The sequence below is a fragment of the Mustela lutreola genome, chromosome 10 (assembly GCF_030435805.1).
Source record: "Mustela lutreola isolate mMusLut2 chromosome 10, mMusLut2.pri, whole genome shotgun sequence".
NCBI lineage: Eukaryota > Metazoa > Chordata > Mammalia > Carnivora > Mustelidae > Mustela > Mustela lutreola.
In genome coordinates, this window is record NC_081299.1 from 99388918 (window position 1) to 99402972 (window position 14055).

The 14055-nt window shown below is 47.0% G+C and overlaps 1 protein-coding gene across 1 annotated transcript in view; it reads left to right on the plus strand.

Moving 5' to 3' along the window:
* The window catches only part of MAB21L3 (mab-21 like 3), a 45866-nt gene that overhangs the window by 25669 nt on the left and 6142 nt on the right, over positions 1 to 14055 (plus strand). The window lies entirely within an intron of this gene.

Here is a 14055-nt window from a genome sequence, read left to right on the forward strand (position 1 = left end):
AAGCGGGATTCCTGGAATCTGTGGATTCCTGGGTGTTCCTCCGCTGGGCAGCAGAGGGCAATAGAGGACTGCCTACAGAAAGAGCGACTTTCCCACCCATACTCCTCAGGGCCCAGTAGGTGGCGCCCTCCTCAGCCCATAAACTTAAATTTGGCTTTTGGGAGAAGGGTTTCAGTTGATGCTCAATGACCGGCCACATTGGCTAGCAATTACAGGCTTGGTGCTTAAAGCTCAGACTTTAAAATGGAGCCCACGAGAGAGGAGTCCTTCCACTCTGTTTGCAGGGACAGAGTGTCTGGCTCTGGAAAGTCTGATATTAACTCCTCTGTTCTAGGCAGTGTTTGTTTATTTATTTATTTTTTAAATTCTCCAGAAGGCCTTTTATTTTCATGTCCCATCTGGGCACAGGTGGACGGGTTGGGAGTCAGCCCCTGTCGTTGACCTGCTTGCCTTTGCATCTCAGCTCTGACACAACTGTGTGCCCTTGGCAAGTTGTTCACCCCTCTCTACGTATCCATTTCTTCATGCGTATGGTTAGAGGCTGAATTGTGTTCCCCCTCCTCCCGCCAAAATTTGTACATGGAGGCCCTTACTGCCAGCACCTCAGAATCTGACTCTGTTTGGAGATGGGGCCTTTAAAGAGGTGACTAGATTAGAATGAGGCCGTGAGGGTGGGCCCCAATGCACCAGGACTGACATTCTTGTGGAGAAGGGGTGGAGGCACCTGGGGGCAGGGGTGCAGGGAGGAAGGGCCCTCCGGCCAGCTGAGGAGTGAGGCCTCAGGAGAAGCCAGTACTGCCAACACCCTCATCTTGGGTTTCCATTCTCCAGAACCATGAGGAAATAACGTTCTGTTGTGTAAGCCATGCGGTCTGTGGTATTTGGGGATGGTAACCCTGGGCAACAAATCTGGGCCTGAGGAGAGAGGAGCTACCTCAGGGCTCTGAGGAGGGGAATAAGCAGAAGAATGGATGCCAGAAGCTCCTCACTTCGTAACCTGGCACGTAGTAACCGTGGCATACATGCTTCTCATTTTAGACACCAACTCATCCTGGCCATTGCCTCTCAGCCAGTCCTGGTGACAACCCCCATCCCATGTGTAAATTCTTCATGAACAGATTAGAAACCATCAAAGGAAAACATGGGCAGAATTCCACCATGAATTCCACAAACCGATCTTGTCCTTTGTCCCTCTTGCTTACCAGAAGAAGGATCTCTCAGCTTCTCATGCGTTGCAGCCATGTTGCCCAGTGTCTCGGGCTTTCCATTCAGTGCCTGTCGTGTCCTCCATTTCCTCTTGCAAGTGTCGCCCCTTCTCTCCCCCCTTCACTGTCCAGCTTGCTGAGCTGTTGGCCACATGGCCCCGCTTCCTTGTCCCCACACACCTTTTTTTAGTGAAAGATACACATGTGAGAGTTGAAAATATTTGAAGAACAATAAAACAGACACCAATATATTCACCATCTAGCTGAAAAATAGCATTTGGCCAGTACTTTAGAATTCTAGGTGCTGTTCCGTCCCCTAGCCCCCTCCCTCCCAGATTTTATGTTCGTCATTCTGCTGCTTTGCTTTATAGTTCAACTACCTATTGTATTTCATTGAACCTAAGCCCCCCCACAATTGTGAGGCACATCTTTGTTTCGTGTCTAAGAAAGAAAAAGTGCTGCTAAATGTCATCACAAGACACCACTGCTTGTAAGATGCATCCTCCCCCCTTTTAGGGAGCTAGGAATGTGAAAAGTGTATTTTGGAATCAGCAGAACAGGACCTGCTTGCATCCGAATGTCTTTTTAGTTGCGCCCATGTTTTGAGCTTTTTGTAAATGGAATCCTGTTGTACAAAGTCTTCGTGATTGGTGACCGGCTTTTGGACACGATGTGCTTCTGAGATTGTCCCATGTGGGTGCAGGTGGCAGTGGTGTGTTTCTTTTCACTGCTGTGGAATGTCCCACAGTGAGCTTATGCCACTGTACATATTTACATTACTGTAACTGGGCATCTGGGTGGTTTCTAGTTTTAGTGTTTTGAACCTTTTTTTGCACATTCTTGTGTGTATCTGACTGATGCACTTACTTATGTAAGGGTATATACATAAGAGTGAACTCTCAAGTTCAAAGATGTGTATATACATATATATGCTCAAGTACAAAGATGTATATATATCACATATGCCACATATAACATGTAATATATAATATATGACATAAATTACACATATATTTTAAATAATAAATACATGTTAAATATAAATATATTATAAATATTATAAATAATATTTATAAATATTTATTATAAATATAAACATTTATATTATGCATTATAGATTTATATTTGTATTTGAATATATTTCATATTTCTAAATACAAAATATTATATATAATATATATAATGATATATATATTTAAATTAGTGAGGTAATATCAACATATTTTCTGACGTAGTAGCACCAGTCTAAATTCTCCCTTTTAATGTCAGTGAATTTTCAGTGACTTTCTCCATTATAATGGAATGCATTTTGTATCTTGGGTAAAAAAATTTCATTCTTTAAGGTCATGAAGGTATGCTGCTATGTGGTTCTCTATAATTTTATTGCTCTGCCTTTCACCAGAGTTAGGAAATACTCTCTCTCTTTTTTTTTTTTTTTTTCTATTCAATTCTAATAAAATTAGAGTAATCTCTTTGCTTGGAAGTTTGGTAAACTCCCCTAAAAAGCTGACTGGGCCTTGTGTTTTCTTTGTTGGAAGAATTTAAGCTATTTATTTCCTTTTAGGGATATGTGATATTCAGATTTTGGACTACTTCTTGAGCTTCTTGTTAATTTATATTTTACCAGGATTTCATCTGTTTCATCTAAGTGTTCAAATTTACTGGCAAAAAATTTGTTCATAATACTGTGTTTAAATTCTGGTGTGTTTGTATTCCTCTCTCAATGAGGCTTATCAAATAATTCTTGTTTGCTCTTTCATCTTCATATGTTTTTCATTAATTTCTGCTCCTATCTTTCCCTCTACTTCTTCAGCTTTATTCTGGTATTCTTTTTTTAAAGTCATTTCTTAAATGCTTAGCTCAGAACTCCTTAGTATTTCTTCTTTTCTAAGTATATGAATTCTCTTTTAATACAATTTTAGTGGCATTCCACAGATTTTGGTAAATGGCATTTTCATCTCATTTAGTTGTATTTATTTTCAGATTTCTACCATGATTTCCTTATTAACCTGTGGGGTATTTAGAAGTTTTTTAAAAAGTATTATTTTCAAACATATCGGGTTTCCTAGTATGTTTTCATTACTGATTTATAAACAGATTACATTATAGTCAAAGACAATGTCTTGGGCCCCCTAGGTGGCCGATTGGGTTAAAAGTCAGATTCTCCATTATATGTTAATAAAAATAATTTTAAAAAATAAGTCAGACTCAATTTTGGCCATGATCTCAGTGTTGTGAGATAAAGCCCAGGGGAGTCAGGCTCTGCACTCAGGGAGTCTGCTCTCTCTCCCTCTGCCCCTCCCCCTACTCTCACATGTGCTCATGCTCACTTGCTCACTCTCTCTCTCTCTGTCTCTCTCAAACAAATAAATAAATAAATAAAGTCTTAAAAGAAAAGGACAGTGGTTTGAAGGCCCCAATCCTGGGATGCCCATGGAGGCTGGCTTCTCGCCCAGTGCTGTTGCATTGGTCCCTGCATACAAGGGGGAACGAGCTTAGATGCAAGGTGCGAGGAACGTTAGACCATGCGCTGCTCAAAGTTTGTGTGTATTTCAGGTTTCTTTCGGGCTGCACTTTCCAACATTTACCAGGAGAGTTGTTTTAAAATTTCCCATGACGAGTGTGGATTTTTGTATTTCTCCTTAGAGGGCTGACAACGTGTGCTTATACACTTTCAGACTGTATTATTAGGGACACACAGGATTAGAATGTTTGTATCTTCCCGCTAACCTGAAGAGTTCATCATTGTAAGGTCACTTTTCCTTAACTATGGTAAACATTTTGTGTAAAAATTGGTCTCGTCTGATACTACTATCAGGACACCACCACTTTTATTTGCCGTAGAATATCATTTCCATCCGTTCGCTTTCAACCTCTTTGTGTCTCTTATAAATGGCTGATTTTCTTAAAAAAAAAAAAATCCCATCTAACAACTGGGGTCTTCTGACTCTGTTTCATCCATTTACATATATTCTGATGATGAATGCATTTGGATTTATTGCTACTCTTGTATTTTCTATGTGACCCATTTTCTAAACCAGATTCTTCTGTCTTTCACCCCACCATCTTGTCTTTTTAAATGTATATTTAAGGTTTTTTTTTTCTTTTGCTACTTCTTTTTCCTTCTTACTAGTGTGTAAGGTCCATATGCTAACTCTCTGTCCTTTTAATGGTTACCAAGGCTATTTGTACACATAGACTCATTCTGTAGGCTGAAGTCAAAAGTTAACCAATACCCTTTTTCCTCTCAACAAAGACTGCATGCAGGGGTTTGGCTCCTGTCACTCCCCTCCCCATGTTATCTGCTATTATGACCCCAGATTTGGATTCTAGCGCGCTTGCCACTCCCCACCACACACACACACACACACACACACACACACACACACACACACACAGCTTGTCTTTTATTCCACAGTATGCCCAGTGTGCGGCACACAGCAGGCAACCAGTAACCCTGCAGGGCACAACTGACTGGAGCTTCCAGCAGCAATGGGAAAAGGCTTCTCATGAGGATTTTGGTTTGAGCATTTGGTGGAACATTTTGTTTGAACATTTAGAGCTTCAAGTATCCTGATGTGGTATCTGATACCCCAGGAATTCCCTGTTCTCTGCCCAGCATTCACAATCTGGATCCGCTCCAGTTTTCAAATCATGTTACTCCTCTGCTCCCAGTCCTCCAATCCCTTCTCATTCCACTCATCCAAAAACTCAAAGGCCCAGATGTTCTTCTGCAGCCTCCGAGCTACCTAAACCTATCTCCTCCTCCTCTCCTTTCTCACACCTACCTCCAGTCACACCTTGCTCTTCTAGAACATTCCAAGCATGACTCCACCTTGGGACTCTTCACTTGTTGTTCCCTCTGAAGACCTTCCCTAACCTCCTTATACAAACTACTATCACCCCAGTCTTGATATGTTCCCCCTCCTGCTTGGCTTTATTTCTCTCCATGGCACTCAGCACCACCTGAACAGTCTTTCCTTTCTTCCTTTCTTCTTTCTGTCTGTCTGTCAGTCAATCTAGTGATCTATTTATCTATCATCTCCCACCTGAATGAAACCTCTGTGAGAAAGGAACTTCATGTGTATTTTCAGGATTATGTCTTTACGACCCTGGGCACATACCAAATGCCCAATAAATATGTTGAGTGAAAATGTTTGCAGAACCCCTTCAGAAGCTGTCCATTCGGTCTCAAACTTCTTGGACTTCTACGTGCATTTGTTTTTTTTTTTTTTTTTTCTCTCCTTCAAAACGATGGAATCATAGAATGTTCTCACTTGAAGAGATGGTAGAGGTCTTTACATTTAGAGTGGACCTACGTGGGGGTTCAGACAGGTTGAACTGTGGGGCTCAGATCATAAACTTGGCACTGGTTGGTAACTGAAAGTCTGAAATGCTCCCCATCCTCTCAGAAGCCCCTGAAACTTCTCAAGTGCCAACCTAAGCAACGTAGGAATTGATCCAGATCAGTCTCTGGCCAGTCAGACATTTATGACTCTTCCTCATCTGAGCCCTGTGGGCTGACTCGCCCCCCTCATCCTGCACCTTGGCTCCACTCTCATGGTTGTTAGGACATCAGCATGGGCAGGACCCTTGTGGGACATGGGGACCTGCTTTTGTGGAGCCTTTCTCCCTCTCACTCTCCCCAAAAGAGAATTAAAAGGGCACTGCTGCTTCTTTTCTCTGAATTCAGAATCTGTTTGTGGGTTTAAAAGACATGGGAATGGTGCAAAAATAATTAATACTGTTACACTGAAAAAAAAATAATTAAAAAATTAGTTTATAAAATAAAAATGGAATACTCTGCATTGTGCTGACTGATCCTGACATTTTTGTGCATTGTGTATTGATTGTAATTATGATATAATTTTAAGAATAAACAGAATTTTCATAGAAAAAAATAAAAATAAAAGGCGTGGGAATGTGGGAGAATTAGGGAAAGTAGCCCTAATCACCACGGAGGAGTTCCTGGTGACCCACTGGTGACCTGTACCACTTTTTGTGGTAGAGGTGAGAAGGGAGAGGCCAGAAGAGAGACAAGAAAACGACCTGCTCACATTTACAACGTCCCCAACTGAACTCTTGATGTCTCTTCTCCAGCCTGCCCCCACTCAGTAAAGAGAGTCACTGTGCAACCATTTCCTTTGACCACAGCCCACGTGTTTGTCCTGGAGCCTGTCCTTCCATCACCCGCACCTTCAGCCCCCCTGGTGGATCCTCTTGGCTGAGTGTGCATCCCCACACCCTGCACACTGCTCCCACTGCAGGCCAAGCAACCCCCTCCTCTCTAGATTGCTACAGGGACGTCCTCATTCTCACTTTTGCCACCCACCCCACCCCACCCCAGTCTCCCCCACAAGACCGATTGTCATCTCTTTGACATGCAAATCAATTCCTATTTCCCTGCTCAAAGCTTCTCATCCCTCTTAGAAAAAAAAAACCCTGAGGGGCACCTGGGTGGCTCAGTGGGTTAAAGTCTCAGCCTTCGGCTCAGGTCATGATCCCAGGGTCTTGGGAACTAGCCCCAAATCGGGCTCTCTGCTCAGCGGGGAGCCTGCTTTCCGCACACCGCTCCCCACCCCTCCATCCCCCGCTGCCTCTCTGCCTACCTGTGATCTCTGTCTGTCAAATAAATAATAAATAAAATCTTAAAAAACAAACCCTGAAACTCCTCTCTGCCCATGTGATCTGCCCACTGCCCCTCTCTCTGACTTCGCCCCCCTCCCCCCCACCTCTCACCTCCATGCCATTTGGGCCACAGGACACTACCTCCCTTGCCTTGTTTCAAACACAAGCTCATTCCCGCCCCAGGCCTTCGTACCTGTTTGTTCCTGTGTTCAGAAATCCCTTGGCCTGCACACAGACATAGCCCCCTCCTTCCTAACCAAACAGATAACACCCTTGTCTCTGAGCCCTCACCCTGCTTTACTCTCCCCATAGTGGGTTGCCTGTTCCTTACCAGAATGTAAGCTTCTCATGGGCACAGTCGTCTTTTTTTTTTTTTTTAAAGATTTTATGTATTTATTTGACAGAGAGAAATCACAAGTAGATGGAGAGGCAGGCAGAGAGAGAGGGAAGCAGGCTCCCTGCTGAGCAGAGAGCCCGATGCGGGACTCGGTCCCAGGACCCTGAGATCATGACCTGAGCCGAAGGCAGCGGCTTAACCCACTGAGCCACCCAGGCGCCCTGGGCACAGTCGTCTTGATCACTGCTGCCTCTCTTGCACTGAGCACCGTGCCTGGTGCTTGGCATGTGCTCAGTGAACATTTGTTAAATGGATAGTTAGGGGAAGGGATGAACGAATGATTTTGCCCTGCCGTAGACTTCACTTCCTGGCAGGGCTGGAATCGAACCCAGGTCTTTGGATGCTCAGGCCAGGCTCTTCCCTGCCATGAAGTAACACTTCAGAGGGTTGAGGAATCACATCCTTGGCTTTAGAGAAGGAATAGCTGCTTCCGAGCTGTGGATGCCTTTCTTCAGGAGGGGCCAGACCCCTCTCATAGTGCGGAGCCCAGTGTGGTGCGGGAGAGTACACTTATCCGTCAGGGGGGCCTGTTCTGCATCTCAGCCTCCCCACCCTACCTAGGGGAACGCTGATGTGTTCTTGCTGCAGCCAGCTCAGCCAGGATCCAACACAGGTGTTCTGTGGACTGTGTGAGTAACACACACACACACACACACACACACACACACACACACTTTGCATTTAAACAAAACACATCTGAGAGGGGTTCAAGCCTTCACCTTCCCTTCCTGCCAAGTATGGGGATAAACAGTAGGGCTCTTGGCAGGTCTCTGTCCCATTCTCTTTGTCTCTGGGTCTAGAACCATTCATGTCCTCTCATTGGTCATGTGACTTTTGTGAGCTTCCATCTTCTGTCCACAGGCGTTGTAACCTGTGCGTCTTCTGTCAGGACTAAATACAAAAGACGGAGGGAGCTTTGCTCCTGCGAGAGTGGCGTTGTGAAGGAACATAACACTTTCACGGTAATGCAGACTCTTGCATTCCACATAAAATGTTCCCTCTTCGGGGCGCGGAGGGATATTAGAATAATAGGCAGAGCACCCAGCCCAGGTGACTGTGTAGTTTCACACCTGAGAGACCAGGTGAGCAAGCCGCCAGCCCCTCTCTCAGGAAATCCACGGTGTGAGCCGTTTGGTGGCCAGGGATCAAAGACAGCCGGGTTCTGCGCTCCTGCGCTGCTGGGATCCTGACAGCTCTGGGACCCGCCTTCTCCGCTTGCCTGTCCCTCCCCTCTCCCGCCTCCCTCCCAAAGGTGGTTCTTTGTGCCCACGGTGGATCAAGGGACGTCAGGAAAGCTCTCCGCCCTTGACCCTCTCTGTCCAGGGGCTTCCATTCGTGACTTGTGGCCTTGGTGAGCAGGACACGGTTTCTTGCAGGAGTGAGGAGGAGCAGTGGGGGCGGGGCTCGGCTGCACCCCTCACCCTGCGGGCGGTGGAGGGCGGAAGGTCCCGGCCCTGCGCTGGGGAGAGAGGTCCGCGGCCGCGCTCGGTGCTGTATGACTGCAAAGCGGCAGGGGGCGCCCGCGGCTTCTCTCCTGCGGACCCCGCGCACCCGCAATGCCGCCGGCCTAGAGCCCGCCCGCCGGCCGCCAACCCGCCTTCGCCCCCTCCGCAGAGCCCTGCGTCTTTGGGGGGTCTCCGTCGCTTCACCTGGCGCCTGGAGAGGCCTTTCTGGCCCACCGAGCTGACCGCGTGCTCCCGGGGGCTCCTCTTTTCTTACCGCAGCACGGGAGACCAGGCCACCCAGCGCATGGTGGTACAGCCCTGCGCCGCAGGGGCTCAGCGCCTCCCCAGACCCACAGACCCTTACAGTCTTGAACGACAAGAACAGGCAAAAGGAGAAGCCCCGAGGCATCTGGGAAGGAGGGCTAAGGGGGAGGGCGATGCTCCAGAAAAGGAAAGGACTCCAAGGTGTGCGGATACTTCCCACTCACGAGGCGCATTTTTGTGTGCTTTTTGCTTTATCTTATGTCCTCCCCTCAACAACCCCTTGGTCGATAGGCATCATAAGCCCATTTTGTTGATGGGCATCTGGAGGCTCAGAGAGAAAAACGAGTTCCCTCAAGATAACCCCCCTGGATGCCGGGAAGCCATGTTTTGTGCCTTTGTCCTAGTGAATTTTTTGCAGTACAGCGACCGGGAGAGATGCATGGAGACAAGCCGCCGGGGCTTTTGGGTAGAAGCTTCCCCCTTCCTGTCCGCCCTGCAGTCGGATGAGGCCTCAGGGGCCAAGGGAGAGAGAATGCCCCACACCTTCTGCCCTTGGCAGGGTTCATTCCTCACGTGGACACAGGTCATGGTCTTTGAGGGAAAGGGAATGGGTGGAGCACATGGGATGGGGGAAGGAGCTATCTTAGAATTTGCCCTGGGCTGACATTTTCAAGTTGTACCTTTGAACGCTGTTAAAAAAAAAAAAAAAAATCCTCAAAACTCACTTTCACAGGAGTTAATCATTCATTCTCACCGCAGGCGGGATGACCTTTGGCATGCAGTTGGGATTTTGTTTGCTTTTCTTGAAAGTCCTGGAGTTTGTAGCTGGAACAGTGTCATTTAGATGGAAGAAAGGAATTTGAGGCGCAGTATAAGGCTTGGTTTTCTTTCCTCCACCTCCTGGGAGTCCGGAAGTTTGAGAGGTTTTGGATTCAGAACTCAAGCAAGTTGATCACCTGTGACTGTGGCTCTTATGGGTACTGAATGCCGGAGACCCAAGGAGACAAAAACATACCAAAAACAAAACAAAGCAAAACAAAACAAAACAACAACAACAAAAATCTAAGCCACCACCCATACTGCACCTGATTCCTTTAGGGTCATTCTCTTACCTGGGTGGCAGCTAAGTTCACCAACAGAGATCATTTGTTTTATTTCATTACTGTAGTACCCTAATTAGCTTTGCACATAGAGAGATGCAACTTAGGAACTTTTCAGTTTTAGTTTTTGAATCATTTAAAAGTTAATTGACCTCCTATAAGAATTAGGGAGGGCCAACTGGCTGTGTGACCTTGGGCAAGTCACCCAACCTCTCTGGGCCTCAGAAGAGGAGTGAGTTACAAGACTCCTTCCAAGGTCCATGTTCTACAGCCTGTAATTCTGCAGCCCAGCTCCACTGGCTATTTTTGACCCAAGGTTTAGAAGGGCTTATCAGACCACACCCATCTCTCCAACATTCTGACAGCTGGCTGGACAGTCTCACCAGTGATCCCATGGGCACTCAAGCAGGAGATGCCCCAAGCAAACAGTTGTCCCCTCGTCTCACCTAACTTCTCTTCCTGGTACCCAGGAGCCCCCCTCAGTATCCTCTTCGATTTCCCTCTGTCTTCAACCTCCACATTCATCTGCTTCCTGAGACTGGAACATTCTAGTTGTGAAGTGCCCTCTGTTCCTACTCCCCCAACTTCTGCTGAGTTCAAGTCACCTCTCACCTGGACTCTTGCCACCACCTTCAATACCCCAACAGCCTCTCTCCTATCACTGCCGCTCTGATCGATACCAGGTCCTTCACGCCAACCCACGGGTCCGGGCAGCCTCTCCACACTGTCGCCACTTGAATGGTCTCCCATAGCCAACCCAGCAAACAACTGCCATCTGGGCCCTGTGTGATATAGGCCCAACCTCACTTCTCCCCCACTTGTCCCTTAAGCACACTGAGCCCAACTCAGTGTTTCTTGTATCGCCGCAACTCTTGTCTGGCCCCACACTCTTGACACTCTGTCTGGAACACACACAGCTACCTTGCCTGCTAAAACACCTCCCTCTTCATCAAGACCTGGTACGCATGCTGGCTTCTCCTTGAAACTTTCTAGGAGACCCCCATTAAGGATCAATTTCCCATGGATTCGTTCAGTCAACAGATCCTGAGCACCAGCTGTGTCCTAGGTGCTATTCCAGGCACTGAGAATTCAGTAGGGGCTAGAGATGTGTTCCTGCTCACAGGGAGCTTGCCACTGATGGCAACAGAATATAGCAAACAGACAAGGATATTACAGATTCCTGTAAGTACAGCGCAGGAGCCCTTGGCTCCACTGACTTCCTTACGGTCTGCAGTAACATGCCTATTTGCGATTAATTGTAAAGCATCTGGAGGAAGAAGCTAACTCGCATTTATCTTTGTAACTTCCGTGATGCCTGACACCATGACTTGTCCGTGGCGATGCCTCGGTATGTGTTTGTGAGGGGAGGGAACGAAGGGGGGGGGCAGGGCTGGATTTCGAAAGCATTCAACACACACTCCGGGCCACCAGTGGAACACCTACTAAGGTCTTCACTTGTTAAATTCAGAGTCGAAGTAAAAGGAAATTCTCATCTGGGCAGGTGCCATTTTCACAATCCCTAGAGATGGTGTTCGGTTTGAGAGACTGGCTCCAGACAGGAGAGGCGACAGAGGACACAGAAGGGCACTGCGCACACAGACCTGGGAGTTAGTCCCTGCTCTGCCATATGATCATTGAGAGAATTGGAGCATGTTCTTTAATCTCTCTGGGCCTTGACTTCCTCATCTGTAGAACGGGGATCAGAAAACCTGCCTCATGGAATTGGAAAACCAGATGGGATCGTGTGTGCAAATTTGCTTCTTAGACTGAAATAAAGCACCCTGTAACCATAAGATGGATTTCAGATTACTTGAGGTCCTTTCCCTGCTTTGTTTGGGAAACACTAAAACAGGCTGTCTGCTCCCTAAAGAGGAAAGCTGCTGGAGATAGGGATATTTTAAAATATTATGTCAAAATCTACCATTCTGGGTCCTTAAAGAGGAAAGAATCCTAGTCTCCCAGGGTAACCTTAGGCTGCCTGGAAAGCAGGTGGGTCTTTCTTACTCTTCCCTAAAATATATTCTCCTAGGATTGTCCCTCTTCCCACCGTTGGGATTTGTTGCTGCAAACACAGGAGAGATACAGTTGCCTTCAAGGACAAGCACACCCTGATGCCTCATGCTCCAGACATAGAATGAAGTCATCGCGTGCCCTTTGCCATGATTTGTCCCTGCCCGCACGTGAAATGGGCCTTGCCTACAGTCTCTACTCACCGAACCTAGACTGCAGAGGCATTGCAACTTCTCCCATAGCCCACTGGTCCTTCGCAGAAGGGTCTCAGAGTCCGTTCTACACCTTCAGTGCCTTCCAGAACTCACTCATCCCTGCAGCCCCCAGGCCAGACTCACTCCAGTGGGGTTGGAATGGGAGAGAACGACTCAGCCTCAGGGTGTTGCCGCCAGAACCAAGCTTTGGAAGCAGACTGTCACTCCAAAAAGATGGAATTCCAGTAGGGGAGGGTCTGCACTGGTGGCCAGCGCCACCAGCGGGAGATACACTCGCCCCTTGCCTGTCCAAATCTCCTGAGGGGTTCGAGAGTTTTGGCAGAAGTTGCCGCAGCATCTTAAATTGAGTCCTCTCAGAATGGCTCTTGACCATCGAGCCCTACTCTGAGGAAGAGAGGATATAAGAAATTACATGGACACATACACCCCTTCAGATCTTTGATACATGTTAACTGAACTGAAAGCAGGGGAGACATATACAAGTATGTAACAGTCTGTCTTTAGCACATTTTTCATTAGTGTGTTCTTGGTTCGTCCCTCACTCCTCCTGACCCCCTCAATCAATTAGGGCCCCCGTGGGCATCTCCCCCAGTTTCTGCTCTCTCCTTCTCTCTTAACATACGTGTGCTTTTTAGGGTAGAGCAGGGATAGGGAGTAGAGAGCATCTCAGATAAGTGTCTTAGAATTTCAGGAACTGGAGAAAATGGAACAGAATCCTCTAGCGGTCTCCATTCTTGCCCTTCCCCCCACTTCCCGTTTATGTGGAGCCCGGTGGGATACCTGGCCCTCATGGGATTACAGAAGGAAAAGAAAGCCTCTGGAGAGCAGGCGCTTAGAGAGTGGGGGGAGTCTCTGCTGCTGCGGCAGACAGAACACCATGCTTTCTGCAGGTTAGCTGCCGGCAGACAGAACACCATGCTTTCTGCAGGTTAGCTGCCGTAGCCAGGAGCTTGCTTGCCATAGCTTCCCTGTGCTGTGAGTTCCCACGCGTGAAAACCTTTTGCAGTGAGGTTCTGGCGGCCCCTGGCCTTGGGCACAATTGCTTCTGTATTTGCTTTCCATGAGGGGGTGCAGCATGGTGGGGGGGGGTACACAGGATTTCCCTGCCACCACCATTTGGGGTGAAAACAGAGAGCCAAAGGGAGCTCGCAGGAACCCTGCTGACAGGGACTTTCCACTGAGGACCTCGACCTGTGGCTTGACTTGCTCCTTAGTATGTGTGAAGACATTCCCCCCTCTAAGACTCAGTTTCCCCATCTGTAAAATGAGACCAGTAACACACATCTCGTGTGACTGCTGGTGAGAAAATTATGTGAAACGTATCTGAAAGCACTTTGGTGAAGGTATAGTACAAAGCTAGTGCCCATCACCAGAGACCTAACACACACACAGAACACACCTATTTTTTTACACTTCTAGAAATTGACGTACAGTAAAATCACCTGGTATGTGTGTGTGTGTGTGTACAGTTCTGTGCATTTTAACACATGTACAGATTTGTGTAACCATCACCAGAGTGAGAATATGGAGTATCATTGCCCCATTCAGTCACTGAAGGATGTTTAGTCACGACGCATTACTATTTTCATATTTTGCTGGCTCAATCTGCTAATATTTTGTTGAGGATTTTTGCATCTATGTTCACGAGGGATATGGATATGAAGTTTTCTGTTGTCACTATGTGGCTTTGGTCTTAGGATAATGCCGGCTGCTGAAACAAGTTGGGGAGTGCTCTTATTTGCCCTTCTACTTTTTTTTTTTTAATTTTTTAAAGATTTTATTTATTTATTT